The 13,908-nt window shown below is 38.6% G+C and overlaps 1 pseudogene; it reads left to right on the forward strand.

Annotated features, from left to right (window-relative positions):
* Nucleotides 1-3,357, forward strand: part of LOC122143915 — a 53,787-nt pseudogene extending 50,430 nt beyond the window's left edge.
* The last annotated feature ends 10,551 nt before the right edge of the window (nucleotides 3,358-13,908 follow it).

Genomic DNA, 13,908 nt, shown 5'->3' on the forward strand with positions numbered 1-13,908 from the left:
TGTTGTCCTTGTTATCCAATCACGATTAAGAATTTCCGCAACTGTTTAGAGAGTAAAGCTTATGAGCGCAAAATGAGTAAACGAAAATATGCCTGGCACCTGCTCACAGTGCAAAACCACTGGTAAATGGTTTTACTGACCATGGTATTACTGTGCTCAGTTGGCCTGCCAACTCTCCTGACCTGAACCCCATAGAGAATCTGTGGGATATTGTGAAGAAAGAGAAGTTGAGGCACGCAAGACCCAACACTCTGGATGAGCTTAAGGCAGCTATCGAAAGCATCCTGGGCCTCCATAACACCTCAGCAGTGCCACAGGCTGATTTGCCTCCTCCATGCCACGCCCGCGTGGAAGCAGTCATTTCTGCAAAAGGATTCCCGACCAAGTATTGAGTGCATAACTGAACATAATTATTTGAAGGTTGACTTTTTTTGTATTAAAAACACTTTTCTTTTTATTGGTCGGATGAAATATGCTAATTTTTGAGATAGGAATTTTTGGGTTACACTATGATGACTTCCATGTGCTGAGAGGCTATGCATCAAGATGGGTATTGCCACAGCCTAAATGGACCCTTCCTCCAGGCCCAGATGTTGCTGTTTTTTACCCCTGTGCATTAATTTTGGGCTAGAAAGGGAGTTAATTTTAGTCTTTTGTATTTTGGGTCAATGTTCATTTATGCACAGCTTATTTGGCATTTGTTTTCTAATTTTGGCATTGCCCTTCGCTAAAGTTTATTATTGGCTCCATTTAAAGATCTTTACTCTTCTGTATCAGTGGGTTACCTTATTTTTTCAACCCCGAGTTCTCTAAAAATGGTGGGTTAAAAACTGTTTGCTAAAAACATACAATAAAAAAAAATAAAAAAAAATATCTTACATAGAACACTTTACTCTAATTTGCTATTCTGAATAGACAGCAGAGATTAGAACAGAGGAAATCTAAATGTCTTTTAACACCCAGGATTCTAGGAAACCTGACATCTAGGGGCTCAGGTTGGGGTTTTTACTGTGGTTTTCCTCCTGTTACTGTCAGGGTTTTGCACTGACACGCTGTTTGTTTTGTGTTTTGGTTTCTGTGTCTATGTCTTGTGTCAGCACAAGATTGTTGATTGTTTTCTCAGCCATGTGCTCCTTAGCCCTCCTCGCTTCCTTTCTGCCACACCCTCTCGTTAGCCTTGTTTAGTCTAATTGTGCCTCACCCGTCCTCATGTGTTTCCTCTCTATTTATAGTGTCCCTAACCCGTTATATGTTTGCTGGTTTGTTTTCATTCTCATCCCTTTTGGTCACTGTCTTTGTCGCTGCCTGTGGATGTGGCTGAGTATGTGTTCCGAAGATGTGTCAGTGTCTCTGTCTCCATGTCTGGTCATGTTCATGTGCCCTTTGTTTTGTCTAGTCCTCTGTAGCTCCATGTTCTTGTCCTTGCTCTGTTTGTTGCATGTTTTGTGCTTTTACTTTTAATATTTATTAGTTTTTGTAATCCTGATTTTTGGTCTTGTATTTTTGTTTGATATTCTTTAAGTTAGTGTGATTTGTTTGGATTGGTAATTATTTCTTGTTACTTTACTGTTACTCTTTATCAGTTCTTTGGTTTAGTTTTCCCTTTGTCTTGGGTTTAATTTGTGTTTTTGGTGAGCTTGTCCTGTCTAGGTCTTTTTGTGTTGGAGTTCCTGACATGTTTCTGGGGGTTCTGCCCTGGTTTTTACCTGCTTGGCACTTGGTCTGCTTCAGAGTTGGCAGTCAACAAGCTTCTGAGCTCTGCTCTATGGTGCCTTGTGTGGTCTTTTCCATCAGCCTGGTCTTGCCGCCCCCTGTGCTGCTATAGTATTCTGCCAGTTGATGTCAGGAGCTGTTCCAGTGGCCTTCCCCTAGCGGTTTCAGTTTACTGCGTTCCTGTTGTGGTATCACTTGTGCACTTCACTTCCCTCTTGTATTGGTGTGTTTTGTCAATAAACCCTTGTTACTCACACTGCATTGGCGTCCTCCTTCCTAGATCCCTTGACAGTTACAGCAGAAAAAAGCAAATATGTTTAATATTTTACGACTAATCATGTATACTACATGTTATCACTTCAATTCTTTCCCGTTCTATTCTTACAATAAACATAATGCAGATGCAGCTAAAAACCCCGCCCAGTCCGAATTATGTTATTTTAGTATCCTCAAGACCCTTTATAAAAGCATGTTCTTAAGAGTCACTGATGAAAGAGGGATCATTAGGTTCAGAAGGAAACGAGATACGGAATTTTCAGTGATCTAACGGCACACAGAGTAGAAGGACAAAAAGAACTGTGGCTTAGCCCTTAGTTTAAATGGCAAAAACCAATGTTCTCTTTTGAAAGCACCAACAAACCCAACTGCATAAGACAGGATGATTCACCCAACAAGTCGACAAATGGCCAACCAAGACTGAAAACTATAAACAACTATAAGCCGATGATCAAAATATCATCAATAGAAATAGAATTGCTGTAGCATTAAGATCGCCATTTCTAAAATCACTTCATGATAGTGTCAGAGTGCATAGAAGTGATCACACTAACTTGTTGTGAAATCCTCAGATGTTCTAGTAGCAGGGGCTATTTTCCCACCAACAGTGGAGTAATGGGTTCGTGCGAACAATAAAAAATGATGGTCTACTGCAAGTGTTTGTTATGAAATAGTAAAACAGTCATTATATGACACCTTATAATACATTTTTACATAACCAGTAAAAACATGAATGTCATGTTATAAGCTTCTCCTCTGTGTAAAAGACCATAGACCATTGGCGTTGCCTTTACGTCAACTTCACAAGGCATTGGATGTTTTATGAGTATATATTATATATAATTTTACATATATATAGTAATATTCTCTTTTTGTTAGTCACCTCTAAATAACAACTAAAACATGATATTTTTTGCAACATTTTAGGCTGACCTGTGTGGCACCTTCTTCCTTCCTCACGGTGGAATGTGCTAACAGCTGACATTATCTAGCACAATACATTTTTAAATAGTATATTTAAAGCGCTAGCTCTGTTTAAGACATTTTTTTTCCAGGATAGTGTTGTGTTATATTTTTATTTATGTTTCCCTTGTCTTGATTTCTGTTGCTAAGCATCTTGAGAAAGTTGCTATAATGTGCTCGCTAATAAACAGAATCTCTTATCTATCGATTTCATCTATTTATATCATTATATATTGCTGAACAGCTATTAATATAAACCTACAACCTTCTTCTTTTAAACCCACACAAACGACCTCCCACTCCTTCCGACATCACCAACAACCTGCTTTTCTGCAGTTCCTTATATTACTGTTAAATTCTACTTTTGTTTTTTCTTGCATCTAGAAAGAATCTGAAGTTGCATGAAGGCTCAAAGGGACAATATCGTGCTCAAAATAAACTAACCACATCTATATATATATATGATATATATATATATATATATAGGATATCTATATATTTATATCTATATATATATATATATATATATATATTAGCCAGTAGTTTTGCAAATTAAAGAGAGTTCACAAAAGCTGGAATGTCAACTTTTTTATTTATCACAACCACAATTGCCAATTCACTTGTAGCAAAATATGAACAAACAAAAAAAAACGATAAGTAGCTCAGTTTACCATATCAAAAAGGGACATAACATACATTGTGCATAAGACAGTTGTGCAGTTTTGAATCGATATTGACATCAAGTCGTGTGTGCAGATAAATAATGGTCAATCTGTCGTTTCTCCTATACCCAGCTGATTAGCGTTTAGGGTATAACACCAATAAAAACGCAAAATATCTCGCCTGTGCTGTGGTCCTACAAGATGCATGTTATCGTGAGAAGCATCACTTCTTATCACTCCCGTCTAACACCAGAGACTAACATATCTGCCCTCATTAAACGAATCTCACCTACTACGATGTCTGTAGTCCAAGTCCAGCTTTGTCGAGTCCAGTCAACGTCCCAAGTCATTCCGCTAGTCGAGGACCAGAGTCATGACCGCGCGTACGGCAAAGAGGTTCGACGTCCCACTAGTCAAAGTCGGCAACGTCCAGAATGTTTCCGAGTCCATAGTACAAGACTGAGTCCAAATGAGAGAAACAAATCACGGACATCCTCTCTTCAAGACCACATACTTAACTAATTCTATTCTAAGAAAATTATTCTTTAACATTCTAGTTATTTGTAATGATGGTGCTAAGCATAGCAGCGTAACAACTCTGTAGGACAGGGATCTCCAAACTACACGTCTCCCTGGAGGGCCCAAGTCCTTTCGGATCGCCCAAACTGTTGAAGTTTCTGTCCTGTGGACTCGGCCTACACACATCCTTCTGGAAGCTGTTCTAAAGCTGTGTGTCTAGTAACTAGCTTGTGCATCTTAGCTTGTTTACATGTGTTATATTAGGGTTTTAGCTAAACTTCCTAAAGGACTACCTGGCCCTGCTCGATCCTGTTAGATTCAAATCTATGTTATATGTTACTCTTTTATTTTACATTTTATTGTACTTTATAATGCTGCTGTTGTGCTGACATCCTCATGTCTGTGGACAAAAATATCTTAATGACTGATAGCCTTGTCGCAGCACACACACATGCAAACGCTCCGGATATTGAAACAATGTGCGCAGCGCCTGTTAAGGCTCAGAGAGGACTACCGTTGGCGTCTACCTGGGTCATCGTCACACATAAATACAGATTCATCATTTTGTCATCTCTGTAGGGCTTTGATTGACTAGGCTCGAGCGCTGTCAGAAACAATTGCTACTCCGATGCATGTATTAACCATAATGCCAAAAAAAAAAAACTATACAAACGAGTGTCTGCAAGTAAAGTGAATTTTCTAGGATTCCAATATTGCGTGGAGCGTGTACTTCACTTTCTACCTGACATTCTCCTATGTTTGCATGTAACAATATAAAATATGTAATGTATTAATTAGGGGTGTGCCTGAAGGCCTCGTCAATACCTTATTTGGTAAGGGCACGGTATACACTCTGGCTTTCAAAACGAATTACGGACAGAGAAAATATATTCTGCCTGAATATCTCAGCTGAAGACTAAAGAACACAGTGGTCGGTGTTGGGGTGCTAGAACTCTAACAGTTGAGCCCACCTAGGAGGGGGATCAGAGCAATAGTAACTCACAGACCTCTAAAGAGTCACGCAATAATGAGTGTGTTTAAGTTTGTGAACTCTAATGAAACTTTATGACGTGAAAAGAGCGCAAATCTCTACATCACCGCACCTTGCTGTTCTCTCGTCTCTCCGTGGCATCTCCTTCAGAAATCCTGAGATGTTTGCGTCAAAGTAGTAGTATCCCACAGCTATGAATTACTTCTTAGTGTCTAAAAACTGTTCTAAGAACACTTACCATGATTGCGTTCTAATCAATTGTTTCTAGCGGGTTCATAGGTTTATTGTTTGTTCCCAGAACGTTCTCCCTCAAAAGATAGGATAAACGTTCTTTAAAAACATTTCTAAAAATTGTTAATTTTCTATAACATTATTAGAACATTACTCTTCGCTAGACATTCTAATAAAGTATTTTAAGTGCAGAGTGTTTATAGATGTTTGAGTGTTGATGTCCTGTTTAAAAAGTAATAATTTGGTTTGATGTCCGCCATAAGGTGGTCAGCTGTTGGCGTTTAGTTTGTGTCAGATTTGACACTTTACTTGTCAGTGTTGTTCTTTTTAAAGTGTCTGTAATCTTTATTATGGCAAACAACAGCTAGAAAACATGTGGTTCAGTGATCGATGCTGGTTTGTCTCTTGCTGATGATTAACACACACTACCACATACTACGTTCGTTCTGATTACCTGGTCTCTCACTCCCAATCTAATGTATGGTGTTCTAGTTTCATATTTCATTTATTTCTCATAATGACTCAATGGGGTCCACAGCATGAGACACACTAGCTGAATCTTAAAGGCAGATAATTTTCAAGAGTATTAGAGAATAGAGAGAACATCACATGGACTAACACTACTCTGTCAGACACAAACATCAAGATCTCAGTTGTATGAACCCTGAACAATTGGTGCATGTTTCATGCTGCATTCATGTATTCTAGGGTACAATATCAAGTGAAAACTCATAATGAAACAGAAAATTAAACGCTCAGTCTTGGTTTAATAACTAAGTAGAAGGTTGGTAATACTGGTTTTTTGGAGTTTTTATTTACGCTGGAGTTTTGATCATCAAACAAGTGATTCTGGGTTGTTTCATCTTTCAATAACGAACATTTGACTTCTTGAGCAATGTAAGTCCACATCCTAGTGTAATGGGAAGGCTTTATTTAGAATGTTAGAGGATAATGTCTCTAACAATGGGTTATTCAATAGGCATGTTTAGAATGTTTCTTATATAGAGAATGTTATCCTAACCTTTGTCGCACATACATTCTAGGAACTTCTCTCCTCTTTGTCTCTGATAAAACTTGCCGCGCTGAAACATTATCCCAGAACATTATGTTTATTCTAGGTTTGCGTATCACCTATGATAATACATCATAACTACGTTATTATATTATTGATATATTTTAACAAGGCAATGATTTAAACCTTCTTAGGCTAGGATATGGAAATGAATGAATGAATAAACACATGCGCACTCTTCCAATCAAACAGCGCGAACGTCTGCGCGTCTCAGTCCTCTCAAAAACCTAAACCAGATCTCCTCTCCATTCAAGTACGTGCTACCATAATCAGCGTAGATACTGGATACATTTTCTACTTGTCCCGACATGTTTCATCTTTTACTCTTTTGCTGGTTTTGCGTCGTGTACACACACCATACATGTGTTAAATGAAGTTTCACTTAAACATCTAAGACCCTCGCTCATAAAGAGTTGCGTGCGTAATGAAAATGTGCGCACCTGAATGGGATATCAGGTTCGTGTTCAAATGATCGCCTAAATGCTTCTGCTCAGAATGACATCTCATCTTGCTTCATGATAAATATTAGTTATGAATATTATACTACTTATTTTTAGGGGGGGGATTTAAACACGACATGTTCAGTGATAACTATGAAAAAAAAAAGATAAAAAAAAAAGTTCATAACGGATCCCTTATTCAAAGTAGACTGTATCGACCTGGCTGTAAATCAGTAATGCCCCAGATCTCGGATATAATCGCTGTTAGATTGTTACTAGATACTACAATACTGGCTGTTCTGGACATGGAAATTGTAAATATCTCTAAATGTGTTCACGGTCCATTTATACGTAGTTTTGCGCGCAAATTTACATATGTATCTTGGCGTTGCTAAGGCTATATCTCTGTAATAAGAGTTTATTGACAAAAAAAACAAAAACTAGTTTTAATGTGTTTTCCATTTTACAATAAGTGACATGTAACCACGATCTTCTCTGTGCTTCGATGTAACCTCGTCGAGGTAATGTTGCTTTTAAAATGAAAAAATCGACTAGCTAGAAAATCAGTAGATCTGAGCAAACCCCTATACCTGGTACAACATGCTTTAGATTCAGGATTGTAAACGGTCGTTAAGTTAAGCTAGGATAAGGCCCGTGCTAAGGTACTTTTCTCTAATCTCTCGGTGTAGACGTAAATAAGACACAATCTAAACAGGTAGCCAAACTTAAATCTTTAGAAACATCTATAACCTTTTCAGAAGCAGCAAGTGCGCCGCTGGTCATCGATGTCTACTTTCCTGTACAAAAATTGAAAGCTAAGCCCAGTATGGCAGACAAACAGACCTGATCATCTATAGCTGACAAGGATAAGCCATTTTTAAAGATGAATTTATTAGTAGAGCTACTAGCAAGCGTATTTTTAGTGCTGGAAATCCATTTATTTATTTGCTGAAACTTCTTCTTCGTCTTCATGGCAGAGTCTGTCATTGGTTGCTTACCGCAACGGCAGATGCCACTGGGGGCGCACGCATTAGACCTGCGCAAAGTCCGGTAACAAAGCAGCTTTGGAAACTAAAGGAGAAAGCAGCACTCTTGCCTACTGCGTAGTTTTTCCCCTCCACACGTTTTTCATCTCGCGACATACCAAATGTGACCACTTTTATTTTGCAGGAGATTTTTATTATTATTCTTCTTTTCTATGCTGCTGGCCTCAGCTCCCGTCAGACCAACCGATGAACATGATGCGCGTCTCTCAATGACGCGAGACCAAGTCCGAGTTGCAAACAACCATTTCAGATGACGTATAGAAAAAATGTCCCGAGACGCCGGACTTGAGTACATACATCCCTAGCAAGCCTACTTAAACCGAGACAGCAACAAAACCCAATACCCAACTTCGTGATTCAAGAAAAAAAAAACCAAAAAAAGACATAAATATGTATGTACCAAAATAATGGTTTAAAACAGCACAGTGGCAGCAGCCTAACTGCATCACAAAAAAATATGCAAAATTAGTATGAGAGCCAGGACATGCAGTTAAATCAATAAGGTTACTGCAAACACCATGGGTCTCCAAATCAGCCAGTTTGAGGGATAGTTGGTAATAGACAGTCCTGCACAATAACTGCAGTGTCTCTTTCAAGGATCAGTGACACCAGCTGTACATGCTGACCCAATGCTACACAGCTCTGGAGGCCATAGCCGGCTCTATTGCCATAAACATAACGTAAATATGATGCATGGATCGAGGCGTCACTGTCACTGTCACCCTGCAAAAACTTACGACTCCATGCGAATGACTCATTGATTACAAGAAGGGTATTTAAAGGGCTGTTAAGTACAACCTCCTAAACGCAGGCTGGTTCTTAAATATAGACCCAGTGCTCCGGGTCTTAAAAAGGGACCAACCCAGCGGCTCTGTGCGGGGACTTTAACTTGATGTTGACCAGAGGTGGGCAGGTCCAGTGGCGTCATAGTCGAAAGTAAAAGTCCTGGCCATATTTTTCTGCTCCAGGCTCCATGAACTCTACAGCACTGATTTCAACTCCAGAGGAGGAACCAAGATCATTTCCTTTCATCGTCCACAAACAAGGTCTCGAAGTTCAAATCCCAAAGTCCTCAAAGAGTGTAAAGTTAATGTGAGGACACATAGAAAACCGTGGCAAATACTGTGATCTAATTATAATGATGGATCCTCTTGCGGGGTGTGCAGTTATGATGAACCACTGCTTGTTGATTGGAAATTACAGAGGATCAGATGTTGCATGCTTGTTTTATTGGGGTTAAACAATGATGCCACCATCATGGAGAATCAGTGTGTGATTGAACTTTAGTTGCTTGCTTCTTGACCCTTGACGGTGGTGTGCAGTTGTGGTAAAATTTTGGGCGCTGTTCAAGTATCTCTCTCCTCTGTAGTAATGCATGTGGTGTTTTACAATGATTGAGATATTTGCTTTTGATATGATGATGAACCAAGCCCTCATGAAATGGGCCTGAGTTTCATTTATAAATAACTTGTCTTTCCATTCTTTACATGTTCATGTTTTGCATTAAGAACCTATGTGAAACTACAGATACACTCGTTGTTCTACAAATAATATAGTGAAATTAATACAAAATAAAAAAAAAAGTATGTTTATATATATACTATATGTCTGTGTGTGTGTGATTGTGTATATATGACATATAATACACCCAAAAACTAATACTACCCTACTAATTACTAGTCTCTTAGACACTCACACTGCGCAGGAAGACTCAAGTGACCAGTATACCAATCTCACAAAAGTGGTCGACAACTCAACAAAATGCTTCATCGATGTCAATGAATGTCCTGGTGTTAACACCCCTAGTAAAAACTGCCTTCTCCCATCACTGCATCTCGCTCAGTATGAAAAATTATTGTCACCAACTGTGACAGGATGTTCATGATAAATGTTCATGGCCTCAATTCCTGCTGTCTCGATATAGCTTTCTTTTTTATTCAATATTGACACACTTAAGGTGGCATTGTTTAATAGTTTTTTTTTTTTTTTTTTAGTAGTTATACAGTACATCTCTGACTAATAAACCAAACGAGTAGAGACTCTCTCTGCTTTCGCTATTACGATGCTTTATTTACCATGAGTTATTAGCAGAAATCACAAGTTACCTACTACCTTACTTCAAGCTTTTTGATTTCAGCAAATGCACAAATGTTTTGCTGTGAAACAATACTTCGCGAATATTGCTTAGAAACTAACTACTTTGAGCTCTCTCATTAAAAGGGTCAAGAGACTAATTAAAAGCAAACTCTTTTGACCGCAGTTATGGTGGCTCTCTGATGTGCTTTAACAAAAAGAAAGTAAAATCAGTATATTTCATCCAAGGCTGTGCCTGGAGTACATGTAGTTCTGTGGTTTCTTTTCTTCTGTTAAGTTGATTTAACGAGGTGTTCATCACTCATGCACAATCTTCATTTAAATATCACTTAATTATTCATTAACTTTAACTCTTGAGACGTGGGGATCTGACTCGAGAACATTCGTTTGTGAGTGAAAGAATGACTTGTTCTCCTCTGGTTAAACCTTGCTGAGTTCATGGGTGGAATAACATATGCAGGACTTTTACTTTCTACCCCTGGATCGTTATCCCTCTGCCAACTGCTGGGTCAAAACAACCCAACTGTTGGTGGATTGGTCGCCTAGTTTTAAACCCAGCGTTGGGTTATATTTAACCCAGCATTTTTTAGAGTGTACTCTTCATGACTTGTAAAATCCATGAAAAGATTTTTAAAACCTAGGCATCATACACTTGCCAACATTGTTTCAAATAGTGACCATCGCATATGCTACACAACTGAAGGATAATATAGTCATTCTGATCAAATCAAACTCATACAGAAACATATGCCTTGTTGCTATGAGACAACTGACAAATGAAGAATAATTTTTTGTTCTAAAATCGTCTGAAAATATCAAACATATTTGATACTCTGGGTCAGGACTGGATTGATAATCGGGCATACCGGGCATTTTCCCGGTGGGCCGACGCACTTAAGGGGCTGACAGAATGTTCTTGTTGTTTTTTTTTGGAGGACCATCACGAAGGGACAGCGAGCAGCCAGTGGCCCATTGGTTTGTCTCCTCTTGACAGCATAAACATCCAATCACAATGCGCTATAGACGGAGCGATGAAGTATTTTGTGCTCCGACTTCTTCATCGTCTGCTTTTCCACACTGTTTTTCACAGAAGCTTTATCAAGAACAGGCTTGCTCTGCGCTGAGTGATGGGCGGGCCAAAGAGGACAGGCAGGGAGGAGAAAAAGAGAGTAGTTAAAATCAGTAAAATGCCTAATAAGGGACTCGCAGACGCACGCATCTAACCCTATCCTAATGTGTGCACGTCCCATGAGGTGTAGAATACATAATACTTTTGAAATAAACGTAAATTTGTCCCCCCGCAATTTTTTGGCCAAGTCAAGTCAAGTGTGTTCATAGAAGGTTTCCATGGGCCAATGCAAATAAGCTAGATTTAAATGAAAAAAAGACACATATGATATCAATGACCTGACATTTTTTTATTTTTATTCCAAAACAAGATGTGATATGAGGTGTGATAGCCTACATAGGCTACATTGACATACACTACCAGTCGAAATGTTTGTGAACCAGTAAAGAAAGATCCAATAGAAAGATCCAAAAGATCAGCATTTATCTGGGAAATAAAAAGCTTTGGTAGACCTTTATACCATATACCATTCAAAAGTGTGGAGTCCAGTAATAAATTTTTTTTTTTTAGGTATGGTTTGGGAAATGATAGAATGACAGAAAGTGTCAAGTTATTTTATCATATTTAGCAGGATTGCTTTAAATTTATCAAAAAGGTGGGGGACGATAAGAAAAATTATAATGTAACCAACAACTATTTCATAAATTTTGTTCTTCGTGAATTTTCTATTCATCGAAGAAACCTGAAAAAATTATACTCATTCCAGTCGGTTTTCAACATAATCACAAAAGTTGTTTGACAGCAATCAAAATATTGGATTGTTTCTGAGATCATGTGACTGGAGTAATGATGCAGAAAAAAATTCAGCTTTGAAATAGCAGGAATAACTTACATTTTTAAAATATATTCAAATATAAAACAGTTGGCCTTTTAAATAGTAAAATGTTTTTCCCAATATTACTTCATTTACTTAATTTTGTTAGCAAAAGAAAATTGTCAGTCGGGGTGAACAGAATAGAAGTCTTAAACAAACATAAAAAATCCTTACTGTTCAAAAACTTTTTGACTTGTGTGTATCATGTGGGGAAGTCATTGGCCTAATATGTAAGAGGTACTAATCCTACACGAAGGTTTGGTGTGAGTTTTGGTGTACCGGCAATCCCAACACTTAGGTGCCCTTGAGCCAAGGTGCACTGCTGCCCACGTTCGCGCAAGCAGCATAAATGACGTGCGCCACTGCTCCGGTGGTGGTTCACTGTGCTTTGTGTCGTGCACTTTGGATGGGTTAAATGCAGACACGATTCTAAATTTTGGGTCACCATACTAGGCACGTCACTTTTTTTTGTCCCTTTATATATATAATATATATATATATATATATATATATATATATATATATATATATAGTCACGGTGGAAGGAACACATGACAAAGAGACCTCAAAATAAGTCCCCCGGAGGGGGGGGTTTATTGACAACGAGTGTGCCCAAATAAGGTGAATAGTGCTGAGGTGAGTAGGTGCTCTCTGTCTGCGTGTCCAGTGTTCAGTGGTTCCATAAGGCGCTCATGGCGGGGCTGATCGGCTACACACTTGTGTCTGGAAAGGAGAGGAGAAGGAACGTTAGTCTCTAGCATAGAGGTCTCTTCCGCCATGCCTCGAACGGCTGATCTGGCCATCGGGTGAACGAGCGCAGCTATGGCTGATCAGCCGCGACAAGCGGGGTGCTGGTGCTCCTTGTCCATTTCCAGGGCAATGCTGATGTCGTGGGGCCTTCGTCACAATCCTGGGGCTTGGGGGCCCCAAAGCGTTATCCTGCTCCTGGAGGAAGATCGAGAACAGTAAGGGGGATATTGGGGGTGAGTGGGTGGGTGGGGAGTGACCCGACAGACCTGAAAAAGCTGACCAGGTCCATGAGAGTCAGAGGCATTTTCCTAATTTTTAAGTTCACCCAAAAATTTTAATTAAGTCATTTGACTCACCCTCTATGTTCCAAACTTCATTAAGACCCCCGTTCATCTTCGTACACAGTTGAGATATTTTAGATTTAGTCGGGGAAGCTCTGTCCTCCATTGAAAATTTTATATGCGTATACTGTCCATGCCCAGAAGGTAATAAAAACATCATCAAAGTAGTCCATGTGACATCAGAGGGCCCGTTAAATTTACTGAACATAATACTTTTTTGGCCCAAAATACGACTTTATTCAGCATTTTCTTCTCTTCCAGGTCTGTTACCTTAGGGAAGCCATTTTTTACCATATATGTACCCGTTAATTGGCTGAAAAAAAAAGGCTATAGAAATATTTAGCTAATTATCTGTACACTGAAAAACCCCGACAAGTAACTAACTCAAACCGTTTGAGTAAACAGATATCATAAAAACATGACAAGTTGGCTTTACTCAAACAGTTTGAGAGATTGATAAACCATTTAATTTTTTAAAAAACTTTGTTTGAGTACTCTGAACTTAATTCAGTTGGGGTTTCACTGAAAGAAGATATACATTGCAATTAAGTAATTAGGGGTGATTAATTGGTGATAATTGAGCATTGAAGTATGAACACTACTTTTTAACAAACAGAATTACTGAAGAAAGAGAGAGAAAGGAACTACAACTGACTTCAGACACAGCCTCACTAAAACCCTGACAAGTTATTGCTCAAACCGTTTGAGGAAACCGATTGTAAACCATTTAATTTTTAAAAACTTAACAGTTATAGAGTACTCTGAATTTAAATTCATTTGGGAGTTCACTAAAAAAGAAGATAATTTTGCAATTAAAAATTAAGTGATTAATTGGTGATTTTGAATTAGTATGAACGCTGCTGTTAA

The sequence above is a fragment of the Cyprinus carpio genome, unplaced genomic scaffold (assembly GCF_018340385.1).
Source record: "Cyprinus carpio isolate SPL01 unplaced genomic scaffold, ASM1834038v1 S000006530, whole genome shotgun sequence".
Taxonomy (NCBI): Eukaryota; Metazoa; Chordata; class Actinopteri; order Cypriniformes; family Cyprinidae; genus Cyprinus; species Cyprinus carpio.